This window comes from Polypterus senegalus, chromosome 5 (genome assembly GCF_016835505.1).
Source record: "Polypterus senegalus isolate Bchr_013 chromosome 5, ASM1683550v1, whole genome shotgun sequence".
Taxonomy (NCBI): Eukaryota; Metazoa; Chordata; class Cladistia; order Polypteriformes; family Polypteridae; genus Polypterus; species Polypterus senegalus.
The window spans coordinates 145,683,087-145,708,731 of NC_053158.1; the positions used below are offsets into that span (position 1 = coordinate 145,683,087).

General features: G+C 38.6%; 1 long non-coding RNA gene and 1 pseudogene across 1 annotated transcript; one reads left to right on the forward strand and one right to left on the reverse strand.

The window, feature by feature from the left end:
* On the reverse strand, positions 1–17,281 carry LOC120529562. Its single transcript, XR_005633771.1, has 3 exons — positions 17,202–17,281; positions 6,463–6,837; positions 1–122 (listed from the first exon to the last, which is right to left on the reverse strand). It is a non-coding gene; the product is annotated as an uncharacterized LOC120529562 (long non-coding RNA).
* LOC120529560 lies at positions 3,205–25,645 on the forward strand (annotated as a pseudogene).

A 25,645-nucleotide genomic window follows, 5' to 3' on the forward strand; every position in this document is an offset into this window, starting at 1 on the left:
CCTCTGGGCATTCTAAATAACATAAATGAAACAGTCCTCTTTGTATTTAGGGTTCTCATGGAAGGACTCATTGATGACGATCATGCAGACGTCTGGTTTGTAGTCCATCAATGTTGGAGCAACTGGAAAAAGAAACAGAAGAGAAGTAAGGGTCAGTACGGATTTTAGAGCCACCATGAATAGTTATTAAAATGAATTGAACATACAGAATATCAGGATTAAATTAAAATGAAGTTATGAGAAGGCCATGTTAAAGTAATGTGTTTTCAGCAGTGTTTTAAAGTGCTCCACTGTATTAGCCTGGAGAATTCCTATTGGCAGGCTATTCCAGATTTTAGGTGCATAACAGCAGAAGGCCGCCTCACCACTTCTTTTAAGTTTTGCTCTTGGAATTCTAAGGAGACAGTCATTTGAGGATCTAACAGTCACCAGTTGTAATAATTTTCCATTAAGAAGCAAAAAGATGAATTCAAGTCAACACCAGTTGGAAGTACAGAATAAAAAAAAAATTCAAAGGATTAATGAGCAGCTCATAATGCACTTTTAGTCCTATTTAGCAATCTAAATTTCTCTAACTTCTTGTAAGCTAGTGTGGACAGCAGTTGGCGCTCCAGCTACTCAAACACCTGACACACACAGGCTCGAACACACGTGTAAAGGCACAAATAATTTCTATCGTGGGAAACTACTCCCTTGTAAGTGTTTCCCATGCCACAGCCACAAGTACAATTAAGCAAAATAGCACACAGCAAGCATCATTCTGTGTTTTCTCTTTCTCTCTCTTTCTGTCCCTGCCTCCTCCTCATTCCCTCCACAAGCTTTGTCCTTCCTACAGGCTCTGGCTCCCAGAGCTACGGCAGGCAGGCCCTTTTATATAATCCCCAGATGTACTTCCGGTGTTCCCAAAGCTTAGCTTGGGAGTACTTCTAGGTAAGGCTGGAACTGCATGAAGTAGGACTTCCCAGTCACCACCCACAGAACCCAACAGGGCTGAGCCAATAAACTCCAAGCGTCCTTAGTAAATCTGTAGCGATGCCGCAAACCAGGGGGCTGCCATCAAGTACCCTGAGGGAGACAAGGCTGTGTACAAGTTGTCTTACCATGTCCTTCCATGTTGTGGGTATCCTGGCTGGGTGAGGTTCCTGGGCAGTGCCCTTCACACTAGCTAATATTATATCAATTGCCGCTACAATAAAGCTAGTGCTTTACCAGAGTAATGAAGTATCATTAAGTGTAAAAAATTTTGATGTTGAGTGTTTAACAGACATTATCTGAAGTAATATTAGCTTGCTGTCACATGCATGAGAACTATTTAATATCGACATATTGATCTCAGGACCTATACATGCTGTTAAAGGTTGCTAATATTGGCTGACATAAGAAGTGCTCTGAGTGTGCTCTGAGGACACATTTGTTAATTTCACCAACACACTGGCTCTCTTGCTTACTAGTTCATTATTAGCAGAATTTTTGGGATAGCTCCACACAAGTAACTTTGACATATACAAAAAAAAAAAAAGAAATTAACTTAGATTGACCTCCCCGTAGGTTAATTTTATTGCCCGCTAGCATTACTGATTTAGTTAATGTCGTGTTGCTATCTGCTGTCAGTGGAAGATCAAAATGAAGTGTGGGTGAATTCACAAGTGTAGGTGATATATTCACATGCTCATTTTTAACATCTAAATATTCAGCTTCATTTTCATTAATTAATTCATTAATATATATTAGTAATAGTTGTATTTTGTATTATTATCTTTATTATTATTAGTAGTAGTAGTACATCGACTAATAGTAGCATGAGTAGCAGTGTTAAAACTGTTTTTGTTGTTGTTGTACCATATTTCACAAGTAATACTGTTGGTTTAATCAACTAAACGAAGAGTAACAGCACATTGATACCCTGGATATTTATAATTACTATTATTATTACTAATTAGGCCTTAATTTATAAAGAAAACAAATAAACTGGTATATCATTGCCATTAAATATTATTGAAATCCAAATCTATGGGTTGTCCTCCAGACTGCAGCAACAATTCCAGTAACATTTTTCAAAATATCATTAAGACATACGTGAGGTATCCATGGCACAAGAATGTATAAGCAGCATAGTGATCATCAGCATAAACTCAGAACTCGTACAGAAGCTGTCATGTAATGACCTAATATATGATTTTGCCTTCAGAAAATATGGATTTGTGCTACTGTGATATGCAACAAAGAGACTGAAGAAACCCCTAAACATTCACTTTCAATTTTTGATTTTTTTATTTTAAATGGTATTTGTATTTGATGTAAAAATTAGAGTTAAGTTTGTGACGTGTGCTTGTTTCTTTATTTACATATGTATTGTTCAAATTAAAGATGTTATAAGAAATACTAATGCAGTGAATTTACTGTGGGGCGTGAGCATAGGCGGTTTTAGACGGGGACCAACAGGGGCCAGTGCCCCTGTAGAACTTGCCCTGGCCCCTGTTATGGCCCCTGTACTGACGAGGTAAAATTTTTATTAATTACTTACGGTGATGTTCTGTGCCCCCATGAAAAAACACTGGCTCCACCCTGGCCCCCTGGTATATTTGGTCTGGAACCGCCACTGGGCGTGAGGAACATTCGACTTAGTGCCCCAGTTTTGCTAGGGGTGGCACTGGTTACACTGCACGTAAATTTACACGTTATTAAGCAGCCTCACAGGCTTCTCATGGATTAATAAGGCCTTTTATATGCTGTTCTGAAACCTGGAATTGAAAAGAAACAATAAATAAATACAGGCTTCCAACTTTTGTGATCAATTTTTTATTTGATCAAAAAAATCGGAAAGCAATTACATGTCGAACAAAGAGACACCTGTATATACAAAAGTGAAAAAAGTCTTGTTAACATAAACTGAAATCAAATTTATATTTAACTTTTGATACTTAAGCGCTTATGTTTCGTCCTAAATAAGCAATGTGACTTGTGTTGCAAGACCTTTGCACCTCGCCCACATTATTTGCTAAATTGATGTGCAGCAATCGCAGCTCCGGTTTATAGTGTATTTGTGCTACTAAACGATTGCATCCATCACGCATTAAACCGTTCATGAGAATAAATGCATGTGAAATAAAAAAACCTCAGAAATGTTTCTTGCAACATCCATAGGTTTCGCTAATCCGTGGGATGGTCTAATGCGTCGCTAGGCGTGGCCATGTTACTCCACAACTGTGCCGGACATCAAATGCGAGGGAGAGAGAACAGGAGAGAGCACCGCACAGAACAGATCGACCGAGGTAAAGTGTGCACAGCTGTAAGCATTTCTGCAATTTGGTACGTTTTTAAAAGTATATACATGTTTTACGGATGCTTACATGTGGTTCATTTTAACAAACTTCTATTATATAAGTAATTTTTAACAAATCAAACTGACTATATCCATGCAACATTACGAAATGATTTTAAAACGGTCAAAGAGAAGCGCTCAGCTTTTTATTTATTACTATGCGTTTCAAGAAATGAGACGTTTCTATTTCAATTAAAAAGAGTTAAAAAATGTTACTCATTATGGCTGCAATGTTAACATCATCTGCTAGGAGGTTAATACATCTTGCTGCAGCAATATCTACTTGAGGCTGCAGTGTACGACGTCATGAACTTTTACTCGACTGCAATTACGGACCAATCATCGGAATAGGGCCTGCTTAAACATGGACTGAGTTAACAGTTTAACCCCGCCCTGTTTCGTAAACGTCACACGTTTCGGTGCCCCTTCTCTCCCTCCCACAAAGACCACAGAAACTGACAAGGGAGGGAGCTGCTTTTTGTTTGCTATAAGCAGATTGTACGTGAACTTTACAGAGCTTGCAGCTTCTAAAGAGAATTAGTACAGGGCAACACTATTAATTTATATTAATTTGCACATCGAATTTCATGGTCTTTTTATAAAGAGGTTTTGAGAATGTTTTGCATGTTTAAAAAGTGGTTAGTGAAACGAGAATTTTTTTTTAAATAATAATGTGTATTTTGTCTTTACAAATCGAAAGTTAACTGTACTACGAGTGACGGCTTTATAAATGTACTTTAGCATCTTATGGTGTACAGACAGGCAAGTGTCAAAAGTGTGCTCTAAATAAGTGCTCATTTGTTTCAGTCACTTCTTGTTTTCATGCCACCATTACAAAGTTTTCAGCACAAATAAGATAACAGTAATCTGTGAAACTGCAGTCAGTACAATAAAATCAAATTCAGCTATAACTAAAAAACTGAGAGAATACCCTGGGATGTTACAAGGTAGACTTCACAACTTTTAAAATCACTGTACCTATAGGAGCTGTAAAACTCAAATAGTTACAATACAAAATTACAAAGAAGTGTATATGGGAAAATGGGAGCAAACAGATCTATTTTGGATCAAGCTTTCATGACAACATTGTGAAATTATTACAATCATAATGTAAGGGATGTAGGAACTGTTGAAACAAACACAAATAAAGGCACATACATTAAAAAATCAGATAGGACAAATAGGGCTTAAGGTAGGAATTTTATGTCAGTTCAGACGGAGCCACACAAATACACGGGAAGAGGGTTCTTGAGAGATGTAAAACATAATGAGCATTTGCTGAGAGTTATGGATCTTTAGAACTATTTTGCCCTTTTCCTCAAGCAACAATGCCAGAACTGGGTGTTGGTCATTTATTGACAAGAATGCTAAATTAGGATTAATTTATACTTTGATTACAATTGAACATAATTGATGAATGTTGGTTGTTGTTGTCAGCCCAGATTGCTTACATTTTGCCTTTGGTCCCAGGCAGTTGTGACCCCGTTTTGCACATTAAAGTAAATGCTTCACACAGCAAAACTAATTTAAACATCCCAAGATCAGAATTTCATTATATAGTGTACAAATAACAGTATTAATACAACTACTATTTGTAATGAATGTACAGTATTTAAAAATGGTAGCAAAAGCAAAAACTCTGCAGTTTTTTTGTCAGTAAAAAAGTATGGCCTGAATCTGTTGGGAGTATTGCTGGCTCATAGGTGGTTTGACAAACTAGAGGAAACCATTCCATACATCAAGCTTTTTTAATTAGCTAATAGCTAAGTTGACCTAAAATCACATCCAGATCCTTTGAAATAATAATCAAGATTTCTATTTCAACTGTGTGACTTGTTAGTTTGGTACTAGATTTGCATGACCCTTTGTATGAAGAATTACTTTCTGGCTTCTGAAAAAAATTCAGTCCTTAAGTACATAATTCAGTATTGAAAGAATCTGTTACTCACCCCCGCATTGTTTGTATTGATGGCTGAGTAAAAACTTTAACTCTCATCTTTTCTTGGAGAAATGACATAACAAAATTCCTGATATAATGGGCTTTAAATGAGTACCCATTTTGTGTAACTGGAGACAATATCAAAACATCCATAAAACAAATCCAAATTATCATTATTATTATTATTATTTTGTCTTGCATAATCCAAATGTCAGGCATCCAGTCATATGCTGACAATTTTCCTAACATACAGTATGTTTAGTTTTTTGCTAAAATATTGGTAAATAAACCATTTCCATTAAATCCTTTTGTACATGACAAGAAAGCACACTCAAGTGAGATCGAGCTGTAGTTCCTAAAGTATCAGAGTTCCAAGTCAATACTTTTGCCTCTTGGCTGATTGGCATCTTTTGAAATAAATAATCGTCTTGGTAGGAGGCAGCGTGGTAGTGTGGCAAGAGCAGTTCCCGGGCGCGATACGGGAGCGGGCAGTTCTACATTAAGTGCACAGGTGTAGGATCATCCGTGACCCTATTTGGTGCCAGGAGCTACTGATCGACACAGATGTGCCACGTCCCCATTTTAAAAGGGGAAACGCAAGTGTGAAAAAGAAAAAAAAGGATTGAGAAATGAAAATGAACTGAAGTTAAAGAGAGAAGAAGGCTGAAGGCGGAAGGAGTAGTGGTAAGCTGGTGTGAGCGAGCTGAAGGGAGCGGGGTCGAGGGAGAGAAGACAGGCAGCTGGAAAGTAGAGTGAGAGGTTGGTGCCCGGGGGCTGTAGGAGTGTTCACTCTGTTTGGGAAACTTGGGGAAGCAGAGTGATATGCGTAAAAGAAGCAACTTGCCATATAAGGAGAGCACCAGTGTGAGAGCCCTGGCCGTTTGGGACCCAAGTCTTGGTCCAGCGAGGGAACCTGTCCATAGCCATGGGACGGCAGGCAACCAGACCTGAGGAAGGTCAGCTGCGTCTGCTGTTAGGGCGACTCCTCTACTGTAAGGCCCGCACTGGATAAGCAAGGGAGCTTGTTTTTAAAAAGCACTGTTCCTGCCAGTTGTTTTTAACCTCGTTTTTAATGGATTTATTTATTGTGATTTTAACCTCCACAAGAACATTTTTTTTATGATTATTTATTGATAGTTTGGAGCGCTACATTTTCTGAATACTTTGATTTTGGATTGTTTTTAATAAAAGCACTTTGCACCTTCCCCTTGTTTCTTGTGGTGTCCTCACTTGTATAGCTCATCCCAGTCATGACTGTCTACAGTGTCAGGTTCAAGAGGCTCCCAAATTAGAAGAGGGAGCATGCATTGTCACACCTCTGCTTTATAATACCTTTGTAGCTTGCATGTTGCAGAAAGAAACAAGAACACAAACAAAAGGTTAGGACACTGTCAGGCCAGCTGTAGCACAGAAAATAACAAACATGAATTACGTGTCCTTGTAGAACAACTTTATACACAAGTCTTTAATTAGACTGGAGAAAGATGGTGGTGGTGCCAGTTATGAAGTCTGGTGAGGTCCAAGAGCCCCACATCTGGAAGTAATGTCATATACCATGTGATGTTGGTTTTTGGATCTGCAAAGGGAAGGAGAGAAGAAGTATTACAAGACAGCACCAACTCTTGGTTTGAGGTGGAATTACCAATTGACAAGCCCCGAAGTTGTCTCCCATTCACGCATGTTTCACAGTGTATGTGCAGACCATCATATAACTAAAGAAAGAGGTGTTTTGAAAAGGCTGAGAAAACTAAACCCATCTTGGTTAAATCATGGCTGTAACCTAGTTTTAAGATTCAGTTTTTACTTTTGACCATGTAAACTCTTCCCAGACACAGGGAGAATCTCAGACTAAATAGCTGATTGCGTAGTAACTTCAAATTTGTTTCCAAGTATCCACAGCCACAGGCATTTTAACTTCACAGTTTTTTGAAAAAGAACCAACAGAGTTAGAGTGTTGAGACACCTGCTGGTGAGCTCCATATATTACAGATGTTGAAAATTTGGAAAAACAATGACTAGTCTTTGTATCAGCATATGCTATTTAGTAACGTCTTCTCAGACATGAGTCTAAACTGACTGTTATCTTGTGTGGTGCCAGATTTTATTCAGTCTTGACAGGAAGAGGCAGGGTTATGGATGGAAATAATAGTGAAAATAACAATAGAACACAGTGCATAATTATTAGTCACTTTAGATAGCTCACGGAAGTATTTGTCTTAGATGGTTATTTGATGTATTCTGGATTTTTGTGTGAATAGAGATGAGATGAGCATCTTTCAGAGTTATTAATATTCCTTTTGCGAAACGTGAAGCAATACAATGAGATATTTGAATGTCCTTAAAAAAGAAGTCAGGCATAGGAATAGAGCACTTTCCATCAAATCTGTGCTACATTAATGAAAAATCAGAGGTTGGGTGCAGTGTGAGTTGGGTGGTGGCCGAAGGTCTGATCCTCGGCTACAGAAACTGGCTCTTGGGACGTGGAATGTCACCTCTCTGAAGAGGAAGGAGCCTGAGCTAGTGCGCGAGGTGAGAGGTTCTGGCTAGATATAGTCGGACTCACCTCGACGCACAGCTTGGACTCTGGAACCAATCTCCTTGAGAGGGGCTGGACTCTCTACCACTCTGGAGTTGCCCCCGGTGAGAGGCGCCGAGCAGGTGTGGGCATACTTATTGCCCCCACTGGAGCCTGTGCATTGGGGTTTACCCGGTGGGCGAGAGGGTGGCCTCCCTCCCCTTCGGGTGGGGAAGGGTCCTGACTGTTGTTTGTGCGTATGCCAACAGCAGTTTGGAGTATCCACCCTTTTGGAGTCTCTGGAGGGTTGCTAGAGGGCATACCTTCTGGGGATTCCCTCGTTTTGCTGGGAGACTTCAATGCTCACGTGGGCAATGACAGTGAGACCTGGAAGGGCGTGATTGGGAGGAATGGCCCCCCCGATCTGAACCTGAGCGGTGTTTTGTTATTGGACTTCTGTGCTCGTCATGGATTGTCCATAACGAACACCATGTTCAAGCATAAGGGTGTTCATATGTGCACTTGGCACCAGGACACCCTAGGCCTCAGGTCGATGATCGACTTTGTGGTCGTGTCGTCGGACTTGCGGCCATATGTCTTGGACACTCGGGTGAAGAGAGGGGGAGCTGTCAACTGATCACCACCTGGTGGTGAGTTGGCTTCGATGGTGGGGAAGATGCGGTCAGACCTGGTAGGCCCAAGCGTGTTGTGAGGGTCTGCTGGGAGCGGCTGGCAGAGTCCCCTGTCAGAAGTAGCTTCAACTCCCACCTCCGGCAGAACTTCAACCACGTCCCGAGGGAGGTGGGGACATTGAGTCGAATGGGCCATGTTCCGTGCCTCTATTGTTGAGGCGGCTGACGGAGCTGTGGCCGCAAGGTGGTGGTGCCTGTCGTGGCGGCAATCCCGAACCCGTTGGTGGACACCGGCGTGAGGGATGCCGTCAAGCTGAAGAAGGAGTCCTATAGGACTTTTTGTCCTGTGGGTCTCTGGAGGCAGCTGATAGGTACCGCAGGCCAAGCGGAACGCGCTTCGTTGTTGCTGAGGCAAAACTTCGGGCATGGGAGGAGTTTGGAGAGGCCATGGAGAGCGACTTCGGACGGCTTCGAGGAGATTCTGGTCCACCGTCCGCGTCTCAGGAGGGAAGCAGTGCAGTGTCAACACCGTATATGGTGGGGATGGTGCGCTGCTGACCTCACTTCGACGTTAGGGTCGGTGGGAGGAGTACTTCAAGACCTCCTCAATCCCACTAACATGCCTTCCAATGAGGAAGCAGAGCCTGGGGACTCTGAGGTGGGCTCTCCCATCTCTGGGACTGAAGTCACCGAGGTGGTCAAAAAACTCCTTGGTGGCAGGGCCCCGGGGTGGATGAGATACGCCGGAGTTCCTTAAGGCTCTGGATGTTGTAGGACTGTCTTGGTTGACACGCCTCTGCAACATCGCATGGACATCGGGACAGTGCCTCTGGATTGGCAGACCGGGGTGGTGGTCCCCTCTTTAAAAGGGGACGGAGGGTGTGTTCCAACTATAGAGGGATCACACTCCTCAGCCTCCCTGGAAAAGTCTATTCGGGGTTCTGGAGAGGAGGGTCCGTCGGATAGTGAACCTCGGATTCAGGAGGAACAGTGTGGTTTTCGTCCTGGTCGGAACAGTGGACCAGCTCTTCACCCTTAGCAGAGTCCTGGAGGGTGCATGGGAGTTTGCCCGACCGGTCTACATGTGTTTTGTGGACTTGGAAAAGGCATTCGACCGTGTCCCTCGGGAATCCTGTGGGGGTGCTCGGGAGTATGGGGTACGGACCCCTGATAAGAGCTGTTCGGTCTCTGTACAACCGTGTCAGAGCTTGGTCCGCATTGCAGTAAGTCGAGCCCGTTTCCAGTGAGAGTTGGACTCCGCCAGGGCTGCCCTTTGTCACCGATTCTGTTCATAACTTTTATGGACAGAATTTCTAGGCGCAGCCAGGGTGTTGAAGGGGTCCGGTTTGGTGGACTCAGGATTGGGTCACTGCTTTTTGCAGATGATGTTGTCCTGTTTGCTTCATCAGGCCGTGATCTTCAGCTCTCTCTGGATCGGTTCGCAGCTGAGTGTGAAGCGGCTGGGATGAGAATCAGCACCTCCAAATCCGAGCATGGTCCTCAGCCGAAAAGGGTGGAGTGCCCTCTCAGGGTTGGGGGAAAGATCCTGCCCCAAGTGGAGGAGTTCAAGTATCTCGGGGTCTTGTTCACGAGTGAGGGAAGAATGGAGCATGAGATCGACAGGCGGATCGGTGCGGCATCCGCAGTGATGCGGGCTCTGCATCGGTCTGTCGTGGTGAAAAAGGAGCTGAACCGTAAGGCAAAGCTCTCAATTTACCAGTCGATCTACGCTCCTACCCTCACCTATGGTCATGAGCTATGGGTAGTGACCGAAAGAACGAGATCGCGAATACAAGCGGCTGAAATGAGTTTCCTCCGCAGGGTGTCTGGACTTTCCCTTAAATATAGGGTGAGAAGCTCAGTCATCCGGGAGGGGCTCAGAGTAGAACCGCTGCTCCTCCGCATCGAGAGGAGTCAGATGAGGTGGCTCGGGCATCTGATCAGGATGCCTCCTGGACGCCTCCCTGGTGAGGTGTTCCGGGCACGTCCAACCGGGAGGAGGCCCCAGGGAAGACCCAGGACACGCTGGAGGGACTATGTCTCCCGGCTGGCCTTGGAACGCCTTGGGATTCTCCCGGAAGAGCTGGAAGAAGTGGCATGGGGAGAGGGAAGTCTGGGCCTCTCTGCTTAAGCTGCTGCCCCTGCGACCCGACCTCGGATAAGCGGAAGGGGATGTATGGATGGATTAATGAAAAATACATTGTGATTTTAGTATAGCTCTATATTTAACCTGCCAGCCAAACAAAGAGCTTATAGTGTTGGTGACAACACAATTATAATTTTATTATGTAGACTTACAGTTAGAGCCTCAGGCTTTAAATCGACAAAATATACTGTTGTTCAATTTGTTTCAGACAAGGGCTAATTTAGCTATACATTATACTTTGCATACATCTATATTGACATCCTGAAAAACATGTACACTAATCGCAAGCAATGTCTTCATTTGCTTCCTCTTGACACATGCTCTGATTATGCCCTTAGTCCATACACTACTGGACTTGTGTTTTGGCCTATTGATTTATCAATAATATGACTACAAAAGAACCCCATTGTCCAGGAGCACTTTTTTGGAATAATGCAGAATGGAGTACTATTATTCTGTGATCTCTATAACATAATAACTTTTACAACACTTCTAGCACAAGACATATGGTTTTTAAGATTTAGGAAACATTAAATTCACCCAGCATTTACAAACTCTGATTCAATGTATGACATACATTTTTCAACATTCTCTATAAGTACTCTTTACAGTAATTGTAGACCTCATTTTAGTTGTAAATATTATAACTGTTATATTTTCTCAAACTGACTACTCCACTTCTCACTTCTGTAATTTTTTATTTTTTTAAAGGTCAACAAGAATCTGATTGAATCTCTTTGTTCCGTGAAAATGCAACTGATACAGTACTAAATGATGTTTATTAGAAAATTTAACGTGTTCAAAATTAAAAGAAATATTATAAGTACACGATAATATATCAAGTAAATTCTTTCAAAGAAACACTATTTTCACATAAGAAATGTTAATTGATAGTGTAAGAACTTAGATATTATTAATTGAGCATTAATTGTGTTGATATTTTACACAGCAGGTCGGTAACAAATGGACAGTCGATGGGAGAGCCTCCTATGAGTTGGTCATGATTTGTTCACGTGCTGTATTGGTACATAATTAACTAATGGCATATTTTATTTGGGTATATAATTCTTGGTTCATCCACCCAGTTCCTAAAAGATACTGCAGGATATCTTCCTGTATCTGTACACAGGAATGAAGAGCTATTTCATGGTGTCAGCAGATTCACTATGAAGATGCCATTCTATGAAGCCAAACAGAGATTTGTCAATGTCCTTGTCAGTTAAATGTTTATCACAGTGAGTCCCAAACATGAACAATTCATCAATTAACTCTTTTTTATCCAGCCTTTGTTAGTGATTTCCACTTTAAGACATGTCCGAGTTTGTTTTCTTTGTTATGCATTTTTGACAAACTGTACAGAACAAAAAAAAAATAAATAATTGACAATTGACAAGTTTCTTTGTGTTGCATTATTTGACAGATTAGCTGTGACCTCAAGTTATGGAGACTCTGTGCTGTGCAAATTTGCAGTTCTCCCTGGACCTGTTTAAGAAGTTAAGTGAGATTGACAAGAGTGGTAATGTCTTCTTCTCACCATTAAACATCTCCACTGCTCTTACTATGGTGCATTTAGGGGGCAGGAGGCAACACTGCCGCACAGATGGAACAGGTGAGTATGCATGAAGGATGTTCAATGCTAGCACATAAACCCATTTTTAGTCATGAGAATCAGAATTTGTATTTTGAAATTCAGAATTCTCAGCAGTAATAATACTTTAAAACAAACTTTGAGACGACATGCATTTATCCTCCTCTTGTCCTTTGTTACATGGCACAGCCTAGCATTCAATGCTGAGATTACCAGAATTAAATCATTTTTAAACGGTCTTGAAAACAATATCAGCCTTTTCAAAAAAAAAAAACACCAAAAAGTGTATACTTGATTATTTTCTCAATATAAATAATAAATAAAATGCACACAAAAGAAAATATAAAATGTAACTTGGAATCCTTAAAAAATGTCCTGTTGTAGTTATACTTGATACTGTGTTTGTTTGTTTTGTTAACCATTTCTCTTTCTAATGTACAGTACTATATGCTAGTATATGATGCAATATTTACATATACTCTTAAAAAGTATACAATACTTCTTTAATGGGACTTTGCTGGGTAGTGTGGTTTCTGGTAAAACTGTTGCTTGACAAAGAAATATTTAATTCAGGGAAGGGTTCTTTGCAAATACATTTTTTTATTCTTTGGCTTACCAGCAGAATACTAATAGATCAATAAATCCTGAACGTAGCCTGCATTATTGTATACAGCAAGAGCCTTTTAAAAACTATGAACTCATGATGGTTATTGCAAATCTTTTACCATCAAATTATGATTATCTATGAAGCATGTTATTTATCTTTATAGAACTTTCAGGTGGATGGTTCTGTTGGATACCAGAAATGGTTCCACTATGGCATCTCACTGAAGAGCCCTCTACATCTTTTTATCATCTTATTGTGAACTGGCACTGCATCTTTTGTTTGTATTTTAGGTATTACATTTGAGCAAAATCAAAGAGTCTGTACACTCTGAATTTAGCAACCTGATGTCCATTATAAACAACAAGGAATCAACATCTGCACTACACATGGCCAATCGTTTATTTGGAGAAAAGACATTTCACTTTGCAAAAGTAAGTACACAGACACATTATAAAGCAAAGCTGTGTTGTAACTTGACTTTGTGTGAAGTTACTGTCAAAATAGAGCAAATTATGTGGATGTTAGCAATTTTGATCTGGCAGGATTTATGATGGTTTATTACTTGTTAAATATGAAATCAAGTGCTATGTATACTTTTTTGTTGCATTCTTTGAAATTACTTATGTAACAAGTGTGTTAGCATCGATAATCTTACCGAAGCTGGCAGTCTGCTGGAGCTGTAATGCAGAAGTAGTAAATTTTCTCCACCACGCCACCCACATACTGTACTTGCTTACAGTACATAGAAAATGTATTTGACAAACTTGTATTAAAAAAATTAATAAATAAAAAGTAAAAAGCCAAAATGTCAGAAACGATTGGGTATCCTGAATGGAGGCAATTGTTAAAAAATAAACAAATAAACAAATAACGGAACTAGTTAAGTTTGTTCTATGGCTATACTAGTGCACCTATGTCACTCATTGATCCAACTACCTGACATCTTGGGTTTTCATCAAAGATGTAATTCCTGGACAATTTTCTGATATCTGGGTGCCCTACATTGTTTGGGCTCAGGTGGAAAAATGAATGTGAAGACAACATGTAGACTCACTAATTTCACTGTACTTTGTACATGTGACAGTAATAACTCTATAAACCCATAACTACAAGACACAATTTGGAGGATGAGTTTCAATGAAAGTTGTGTGAGAAGTTTTTAGAGATTTTTCAAAGGTTGGAAGCGGGCTCAGCAGCATTTCTTTAGGTTAAAGTCCCCTCTGCTGTAATGGAAGAGTACAAATGGTTGCTCTGTAGTGTAATCATAGTCTGCTTCCCCAGACTCAGGATTGCAGTATTCCTAAGCCTGTGACACTGCACTATGTCTAGGAAATACTGCCAAATTCTATTGCCTATCATATTACATAATTTGTAATCTCCATATTTAAATAGTAGTCTTTACATATTTTATTCTTGGGCGATATCATAGTTTTATTTATAATTGTCTGTGATAGTTTTGCATTCCTGGCATTTCATTTTTATTAGCCTTTTTTAACATTTTATATGTATTCAAGAACTATTTTATTTATCTTTTCTTAATGTTTCTGTATAATCATAAAAAGGGTCTTTATTGTTTCCCCTAAAAAAAAACAATTTAAAGCTTGCATACTGTAAATTTGTGAGCTTTCCCTTTCTTGCATACAGTATCTTAATTCTTCTTTTAACTCTGTTACATTTAAACTTAACACAATATCTGGCACTGTTCTGCCTCTCAAGTCTCTTACAGTATGTATATTTTGTACTATATCTTCTTGCCTTACTTTTCTACAGTTATATAATATCTATTTATTGTAAATCTCATCTCTTTATTGCATTTCCTCTTTTTGTTACTCTTTTCCCAGTATGTTTTTCTTACACCTTTCTTTATGTTTTACATTTTCAGTTTGATTTTGCATCCTTTTAATATCGTCATCAATTTTTCAAGTGTTTTTGTACTGAGGAGCCAAGTGTATGGCAGTAGATTGAAAGCACAGGAGGATAAGTGTGGTACAGCACACAAGGCTCAAATTAGACAGATTCACAATAGTGGGGTTTAATGTGAATAGTGAACTTTGGAAGTAAATATAACAGAATAACTTCCAGACAGTGAATACATTGGTGTACAGTTAAGTAGTAAAGTTGTCAATGTAAAGTAAAAATTGAAAACAGAATATAAGTTGAAAACAGAATATAATATTTTACTATAATAATTAAAGTCCAAACCCATTAATGTAAAGACAACAATCACTTGGCCTTTCATTCACCAATGCTCCCTCTGTAGTTTCGATTTTCTTTTTATGACTCTTCATACTCTATAATTGCCATATAACACACTACATTGTTCATCCATCTAGACATTTTCAAATCCACTCCGTCTAATGTAGTGTTTATCTTTTATTTAAAAACACAAAATCTGTTCTTGCCAGCTCTCTCAGTCTGCTCCTCACAGCATACAAAGCATCTTTTGTTGCCTTTGACTTTGTGTGCATTTGTTTACAACATCATTTGACGTTTTTAATTATTTCTATTTCGTTTTCACCTGCATTGGTCAGTCATTAAATCTACCAGTATTACAGTGCATCTGGAAAGTGTTCACCGCGCATCACTCTTTCCATATTTTGTTATGTCACAGACTTATTCCAAAATGGATTAAATTCATTTTTTTCCTCAGAACACACAACACCCCATAATGACAACGTGAAAAAAGTTTACTTGAGATTTTTGCAAATTTATTAAAAATAAAAAAAAATTGAGAAAGCACATGTACATAAGTTTTCACAGCCTTTGCCATGAAGCTCCAGATTGAGCTCAGGTGCATCCTGTTTCCCCTGATCATCCTTGAGATGTTTCTGCAGCTTAATTGGAGTCCACCTGTGGTAAATTCAGTTGATTGGACATGATTTGGAAAGGCACACACCTGTCTATATAAGGTCCCACAGTTGACAGTTCATGTCAGAGCACAAACCAAGCATGAAGTCAAAGGAATTGTCTGTAGATCTCCGAGACAGGATTGTCTCAAGGCACAAATCTGGGGAAGGTTACAGAAAAATTTCTGCTGCTTTGAAGGCCCCAATGAGCACAGTGGCCTCCATCATCCGTAAGTGGAAGAAGTTCAAAACCACCAGGAGTCTTCCTTAGAGCTGGCCAGCCATCTAAACGGAGCGATCGGGTGAGAAGGGCCTTAGTCATGGAGGTGACCAAGAACCCGATGGTCACTCTGTCAGAGCTGCAGAGGTCCTCTGTGGAGAGAGGAGAACCTTCCAGGAGGACAACCATCTCTGCAGCAATCCACCAATCAGGCCTGTATGGTAGAGTGGCCAGACGGAAGCCACTCCTTAGTAAAAGGCACATGGCAGCCCACCTGGAGTTTGCCAAAAGGCACCTGAAAGACTCTCAGACCATGAGAAACAAAATTCTCTGGTCTGATGTGACAAAGATTGAACTCTTTGGTGTGAATGCGAGGCGTCACGTTTGGAGGAAACCAGGCACCGCTCATCACCAAGCCAATACCATCCCTACAGTGAAGCATGGTGGTGGCAGCATGAAGCTGTGGGGATGTTTCTCAGCGGCAGGAACTGGGAGACTAGTCAGGATAAAGGGAAAGATGACTGTAGCAATGTACAGAGACACCTGCTCCAGAGCGCTCTTGACCTCAGACTGGGGCGACGGTTCATCTTTCAGCAGGACAACGACCCTAAGCACACAGCCAAGATATCAAAGGAGTGGCTTCAGGACAACGATGTGAATGTCCTTGAGTGGCCCAGCCAGAGCCCAGACTTGAATCCGATTGAACATCTCTGGAGAGATTGTAAAATGGCTGTGCACCAACACTTCCCATCCAACCTGATGGAGCTTGAGAGGTGCTGCAAAGAGGAATGGGTGAAACTGGCCAAGGATAGGTGTGCCACGCTTGTGACATCATATTCAAGACTTGAGGCTGTAATTGCTGCCAAAGGTTCATCGAGAAAGTATTTTGCAAAGGATGTGTCATTATGGGGTGTTTTGTGTAGAACTCTGAGGGAAAAAAAAATGAATTTAATCCATTTTGGAATAAGGCTGTAACATAATAAAATATGGAAAAAGTGATGCGCTATGAATACTTTCCGGATGCACTGTATATAGCTAGCATTACTTACATTTTTTCACAGACTTAATTGTTTGTGAAAAGACTCATGATTGTCATTATTTTGGTTGATAATTATACTACTTTGACCATTTTTATATTTAACACAGTCTCGTTATTACTAATGATTTAGCAGCTATACAAATTTTCAGAAAGAGTGGCCAAGAAGGAAGAAACAGGGGTTTTGCTTCATACAAATATAAATATCAGTAAAGCAATATTTAGTAAGAGAAATATGTCACTTTTTACAGCAAGTCATCTGAGATTTTGTCTATTAAATTTCCAATCAAACATACAGTATTTTACCATTTCCAAAATGGATATATCACATAACAAATTTAAATTCAAACCCTTTTATGCAGAGCTTCCTTGATGAAACTAGTAAGTTGTACCAAGCTGAACTTGAAGGTGTGGACTTCATCAGTTCTTCAGAATCAGCAAGGCAAAACATTAATGCCTGGGTGGAGAAAAAGACAGAAGGTATAGTATTTTCTCTCACAATATGTAACTCTCTCTCTAAAATCTAGCAATTGGTTTCAATATATATTGTAATATAACAATGTACATTATTGTACTGACAACTATACATTGAACTTTTCATATTTTTAAAAATAAACAAAATGAATACATCCTGTTAATCAGTACTTCAGCTTGTGTTTTAAACTGATAAAACAATTATGTTTAAAGTAAACATTTTTAATTACTTATAACAGTCAAAAAACACTAGCACTTTTCTTGGGAAACTCCATCATAAGTTATTATCTATATTAGTATAATTCTCAAAAGTTTCATTGGTCAATATATATGTTAACAAAGCTTAACAATTCCTGTTGGTATGAATGAACTAATTATAAGACGCTTTACGGATGGCACACAGTATTTATTCCTTTTTTCTTTTGCAAAAAATTGTTTTTCCAAGACTATCTATTAGTAAGCTTCTCTCCATTCAAGAAAAGGAAAATGGAAAGGAAATTCTCAAGCTTACACTAGCAAAGAGATGTAGTATTGTCCTGCATCAAAGGAGTAATGGGAAAAAACAGAACTTTCCTTGCTTTTGCTTATGTCCTAAATCTGTCTTTGCACTTCAGATATATTCTGGGAGATATGTGCATTTAGCACTCGTACCTTCCGGTGTAATAGTGTATTGTCTAGAGTACTAGCTTTCTGCCACTGTAGGCTTCTAGATCCTTCTAAGCTAGTTTAGCTTTGAGTTCAGCATCAATGACAAACAATTGTACTGTACAATGGAGACTACACATTAATCTGAAGTTAGGTGTTTCCCACTTTTTCTTTAACCCTGATAGAACTGAAACATAATACATTCATTTTTATTGAGGGAAAATGTAATTGAATTTAAATCAGTTAGACTTTGTTACCAAGACAAGACTTAATTGGTGGTTTGACAATACTGCTAGCAAGCAGCTGTGAATCTTATAAATTATTTTATTGTAAATATAATAAACTCATTTTTGCTTGGATAGAGAAATAGATATTTTCTTGAAAAAGCAATGAAATTAATCATCTCAACATGTCCTATTTAAAATATTCTGTTTAATACACCTTTTGTAATAATTAATTACTTGTTAATTTCATGCAGGAAAGATTGTAAACATGCTCTCTGAAGGAGCTGTAGACCCAATGACAAAACTTTTTCTTGTGAGTGCAATTTACTTCAAGGGGGACTGGCAAAAAAAGTTCAGAATTCATAACACAAAAGAAGTACAATTCAGACTCAACAAGGTAAAGCAGCAACATTTTTAAATTAAATTTAATGACTTTCCTGATAATACAGTGGGGATTGGAATTTGAGACAAAATTACTAAACTCTTGCCAACAATGCCAGGCTAAAATTAATACCTATTAATAGTTTTAATTTTGTTAAGGTAACATATGGTCCTAAAGGTTCAGAGCCAGTTAAGAAGACCATTGGAGTAGCATATTGGTAGAATATACTGGAATAGTTGTCTGGTGTGAGAAATGTGGTGTTTTGGTAGTTGTGGGATTATATCATCCTCTGTGGAGAACGTTACAAGTCTTTTAAGTGCTTACATATACATGGACTGTTGTTAACATAACGGTGTACAATACAGTGTATACTCTAAATCTAGTGGCTTTAACATCAGCCATGTGTTCCCAAATATAATTTAAATTCTCATATCCCATCAGCTACTCTTTAAGCCTGGAAAGAGAGCATAGTAATAATTGAAATTATATTGTGACACTTATCATTGGCAATAATGAGAAATAACTGAATCACCTGGAGAATACATTTAAATCCTCTATTTTGAAAGGATGATCTTATAATGAAGACATTTTAAGTTTTTACACTACTACTGATACAGTCATCAAGGTCTTTAAAATATTTATCATATTTCTTCTGAATATTTAATGGCTATACTTTCTCATCACTACATATATCTTTACTAACAAGTTTAATATTCATTGTGATTTTTCCCCAGAAAGACACTAAGACTGTGATGTTGATGTATAAGAGAGCAAAATTCAACTATGCTTTGTTGCCTGATGTAAATGCTCAAATTATTGAGTTGCCATATCTTGGTGGAGATTTGAGCATGTTTGTCCTGCTGCCCAAAGATATTGAAGATGAATCCACTGGACTTGAAGAGGTGAGAATGCATTATGGACTACTTCATGCTTTATTACACAGGTTCTGTCTTTGTGCTGGTGTGGACATCATATATGTGATTTATGCATCTACTGTATATTTTTAATTGTTTTAGAAATAATTGGTATAGTTTGTTTTATTCACACTACAAAAGCTGTACATAAAAATGTAGAGAAGTGGTATCTGATGTGCCTATCCATAATATTCCCCTAAGGATTCCATTCATACAGTAAAACATATCAATCACAGAATTCTAAAATCTACTGTAGGTGTTTTATTTGCTCATGATTTTAGACAAATGTTAAGTTCTTACTCACAAGTGTCACTACAGCCTCTTGTCTCCAAATCAGTGACGGAATAGGAGCACAGACCATTTATCTGACTGTAATTTATTGCTTTTGGTCTAAAACACCAATTTTATATGATATAAATTAGTTATAAGTTACTGTAATATTTGAGTTAGCTTGACTTACTATTGTCTGCAAAACTTTAGTTTAAATGTAAAAGTAAATTTCCTCCTGTGAGCAAATGACATTATATAAATTTCTATCTATATCCCTAGTAAACAACACAGCTATGACTAATAACCTTTTATATGTATCCTCAGACATTAAGTGTTGCTTGACTAGCATGAGCTTATAATAAAACCTCAGAGGCTATATAGCTATCTTTGTGTGACTTGCATAAATAATATTTCATATGCAACCTCAAGGGCTAACTGTCATTCCAAGCATGTGTTTAAGAATAAAACCTCAGAGGCTAGACAGCATAATTTAAGGTGTGTTACATTTAATTCAAAGCCTAACTATTAAAGAATACTGACCAAGGGTGTGAACCTCAAAGACAAATTTCCAGTGTGTGGCCACAGTAAAATGGACTATACCTTTTCAGCATTAATTACAATGATAGCAGGTAGATAACCAGTATGAGAGCTGGCAATTTATTAATAGCAAACTTAAAATTATATATGTTAACAAAATAGAATAAAGTTAAGAATCAGCAAAATAAAGAATGCAGAAATGTACGTATGTGCATTCTGAAAGACCGCAATGCTTATTTTCCCCCATACCTCCAAACATATCCTTTCAAAGGTCAGAGGTCATCAGTTATTGAATTGGGACAATGTGTGGCTATAAAATCTTTAAAAGAGTTAACACCATTTCCATTTTGCTCCAAAGAAATATAAAGAGAAGGGGATTCTCACATTTCATACATCATAAAAGCCACAGTTTTACCCTGAGAAAGTGTACCTGGGATAGTCTCATCAAAATGCCTAATTAAAGAAAGATTTTTACGGAGATAATGCAACAGAAACATGCCTTTCTGAAAATAATGCCAAAAGATTCACCATAACATTAGCATTAATTTAAGAACAAACACGCCTATGAAGTTATAATGTATTAAATTAATTCCAGTGATCTAAGAAGCTATAACAATGGTTGACTGTCCATGGGATTGGGACAAACAGAAGTTTATTGTTGATGGAAATATAGTTTCCTCCTGCCATATGCTCCAGTTTCCTACACTACTAGAGAAATGAGTGACCCGACATTTGCGCGAGAGACATATGAGCACCGACAAAATAGTGGCCATTAAAATGCAGCGTCAAAATCGCACCGACAAAATCACAAAAGTTTCATTAAATATGAATTAGTAGTTTAAAGCATATATAATAATGTTTATTTTAGAAGACAATATTATGAGACACAGCACGCAGATAGTCCTTAAGATCACGCCCTGCATATGTAGGAAGAATTGCAGCAAGACGTCTTGATAGTTGAGCATATTTAGACTTGCTGGCTGCCTGACTGCTGGTAATTCCGCTTTGTATACGATTGCGTCTCAATCGACCAACGTAATTGTCCTACCAAGTAATCATAAACATTCTGGAGATTGTTGGGTCTACTCTTGCTCAGTTCATCGAAAGCAGACCCAACATCTTCCAGAGGAACAAAACTCAGTGCAATTAGCATCTTTGAATATAGTTATTACATAGCACATAATGTGTACATAATGCGCACGTACGCATCCCACTCTTTTGGCCTCTCTTGCGATTTTGTTGTCGCGATTTTGTCGGCTTGCATTTGTCGAAAACCAGTTAGCGAGTTTGTCGGCACGGTTTTGTCGGGGCTCATATGTCTATCACGCTTTTGTCGGTGAAACATATATACAGTAGTACCTTTTGTATATGTCCGCTTTGGAATAAGTCCAACTTGGTATACGTCCTGTTTGGACGCGAAAAATTTTGCTTGGTATACGACCTTCGTTTGGAATACGACTCGCATGTTAGAACACCGCACGCTACCCTTGTTTACCTCTCTTGAGACAAAGCCACGACTACCCACAAGCATCAGTACACCAGTTGCTAGCATTCAGTGAACAACCCGCGCGCTACACTTGTTTACCTCTCTTGAGACAAAGCCACGACTACCCACGAGCATCAGTACGCCAGTTGCTAGCATTCAGTGAACAACCTGCTCTATAACTCTATGTGAATTTTCACGTGATTTTGTGTTTTTTTGCGTAAATTTGAATTGATTGTTGAAAAGTATGAAGGTGGCATATGTATGTGGGACATGGCTGCTGCATACCGTATGCCGAGAACAACGGATTATGAAAAACAAAGACGTTATTAAAAAGTAAATTGAGGTTAAATTTTCATTTATTTCATCTAATTGCTTTTTTTTATGTATTTTAGTATTAAGCAGTGTTTAAAGTATTTTATACAACCCCATCAATGTTTAATATGCCAATAACAATAGGATATTTTTTCATGGGAACGGATTAATCATTTTCCCTTGATTTCTTATTGGAACAATTTGTTTGGTATGCATCCTGTTTGGTATAAGTCAAAGGATCTGGAATGGGTTAAGGACGTATACTGAGGTACCACTGTTTTATATATATATACAGTGGGATGCAAAAGATTGGGCAACTTTGTTAATAGTCATTATTTTCCTGTATAAATCGTTGGTTGTTACAATAAAAATGTCAGTTAAATATATCATATAGGAGACACACACAGTGATATTTGAGAAGTGAAATGAAGTTTATTGGATTTACAGAAAGTGTGCAATAATTGTTCAAACAAAATCAGGCAGGTGTATAAATTTGGGCACCGTTGTCATTTTATTGATTCCAAAACTTTTAGAACTAATTATTGGAACTCAAATTGGCTTGGTAAGCTCAGTGACCCCTGACCTACATACACGGGTGAATCCTATAATGAGAAAGAGTATTTAAGGGGGTCAATTGTAAATTTCCCTCCTCCTTTAATTTTCTCTGAAGAGTAGCAACATGGGGATCACAAAACATCTCTCAAATGACCTGAAGACAAAGATTGTTCACCATCATGGTTTAGGGGAAGGATACAGAAAGCTGTCCCAGAGATTTAAGCTGTCTGTTTCCACAGTTAGGAACATATTGAGGAAATGGAAGACCACAGGCTCAGTTCAAGTTAAGGCTGGAAGTGGCAGACCAAGAAAGATTTCGGATAGACAGAAGCGACGAATGGTGAGAACAGTCAGAGTCAACCCACAGACCAGCACCAAAGACCTACAACATCATCTTGCAGCAGATGGAGTCACTGTGCATCGTTCAACCATTCGGCGCACTTTATACAAGGAGATGCTGTATGCGAGAGTGATGCAGAGGAAGCCTTTTCTCCGCCCACAGCACAAACAGAGCCACTTGAGGTATGCTCAAGCACATTTGGACAAGCCAGCTTCATTTTGGAATAAGGTGCTGTGGACTGATGAAACTAAAATTGAGTTATTTGGGCATAACAAGGGGTGTTATGCATGGAGGAAAAATAACACAGCATTCCAAGAAAAACACCTGCTACCTACAGTAAAATATGGTGGTGGTTCCATCATGCTGTGGGGCTGTGTGGCCAGTGCAGGGACTGGGAATCTTGTCAAAGTTGAGGGACGCATGGATTCCACTCAGTATCAGCAGATTCTGGAGACCAATGTCCAGGAATCAGTGACAAAGCTGAAGCTGCGCCAGGGCTGGATCTTTCAACAAGACAACGACCCAGAACACTGCTCAAAATCCACTAAGGCATTCATGCAGAGGAACAAGTACAACGTTCTGGAATGGCCATCTCAGTCCCCAGACCTGAATATAATTGAAAATCTGTGGTGTGAGTTAAAGAGAGCTGTCCATGCTGGGAAGCCATCAAACCTGAATGAACTAGAGATGTTTTGTAAAGAGGAATGGTCCAAAATACCTTCAACCACAATCCAGACTCTCATTGGAACCTACAGGAAGCGTTTAGAGGCTGTAATTTCTGCAAAAGGCGGATCTACTAAATATTGATTTCATTTCTTTTTTGTGGTGCCCAAATTTATGCACCTGCCTGATTTTGTTTGAACAATTATTGTACACTTTCTGTAAATCCAATAAACTTCATTTCACTTCTCAAATATCACTGTGTGTGTCTCCTATATGATATATTTAACTGACATTTTTTATCGTAACAACCAACGATTTATACAGGAAAATAATGACTATTAACAAGGTTGCCCAAACTTTTGCATCCCACTGTATATATACTGTATATACTATACAGTATATATACAGTGGGATATATACTACTATATATATATAATTAATGCATATAAAATTAATCTTGATGAAACAAAAATGTCAAGTAAAAAGTTTTGCCACCAGTTCACGGTACATTCATCTTTTCTATTTTCCCTATAAGCCAATTTCCATTCATTTTTATTAAATTTATGTTTTTACCTCACTGGCTGGTGTTCGCTGACCCTTTACCATATCCATAAAATGGTTGCATGGATTTATAGTATATATCAAATGATTCAAATATATAACAAGACAAAATTAGATTTTTGTATTTTTCTTAACCTACTCTTCAATGTTGGTTTTGATTTCAGCTTTATTTTCTATAATGTCTTTAACTTGGATCACTCATTTAATTGGTTATACAATATGAACTGTGTCTTCCAGGGAAAAATTAATAAATAAATGCAGTCGAGCTCCCAGATGCTGTAGGTCAGTCCCATTGTAGACTTGAAACTAACAGCTGACCATAAAAAGCTGTCAATTGAAGGCACCACAGCTTTAGATTGGTTTATCTCTTTACACAATTTAACATTTTACATTAATAATACAGTTGCATAATTTATAGTGCAATGCTAATGTAATGACATAATAGTTATTACATCCATTTTTGAGTGGTTAGCGATGGAGAGATGCATGATGCCATTATCCTGCTCTTTTGAGTAATATTGACACTGATGTAACACTTTTTCAAAGAATTATAAGGACAAGTTAATAATGTATTTTTTAATGAGTAGAAAGGGGTCAGGAAAAATAAGTCTCCAACCTTAAAACCCTGCATTTAAAATTCCAATTTTCAAGTGTACTATAGCTGTTCTTGGGCCAAATGTGTTTTTGCTTTTTCTCTCCAAGATTGAAAAACAACTTACTTATGAAAACCTTATGAAGTGGACCAGTAAGGAGAATTTACATTACACCAAAATGAATTTGTACCTGCCAAGATTCAAGATGGAGGAAACATACAATCTTAAAAAATATCTGTCAAGTATGGGTATGACGGATGTCTTTCACACCAGTAAATGTGACCTGAGTGGAATATCCAGCACTGAAGGGTTTATACGTGTCAGAGGGGATTCACAAGGCTTTTGTGGATGTGAATGAAGAAGGCACTGTTGCAGCCGCGGCTACTGGCGTAATTTTAAAAACCCACGTGTTGTGTTAACCCACAAGTGTTTAAAGCTGATCACCCATTCATATTCTTTATTAGGCACAATAAGTCTAATTCCATTCTTTTCTCTGGCAGAGTTTGCTCTCCCTGAACGACTATGTTTACCTTTCTCTAAATGTCTTTTTTATCAGTGCTGCAATTCTGGCATAATCAATATTCCACATTTTAAAGTGCCAGAAACATGATTTTTTAAAGTTATACTGGGTTTATATATAATATTTTCTATTTGCCTAATCCTGTCGAGTCTGTCTGTGTGTAACGGATGTTAAAAAAAAATTGATGGGCTTTTGGAAATTCCAAATGTGCCTTTTGGTAAATTCTGTTAAAATTCATTCCTATAGGTGTATAATGATAAATCCATCCATCCATTTTCCAACCCGCTGAATCAGAACACAGGGTCACGGAGGTCTGCT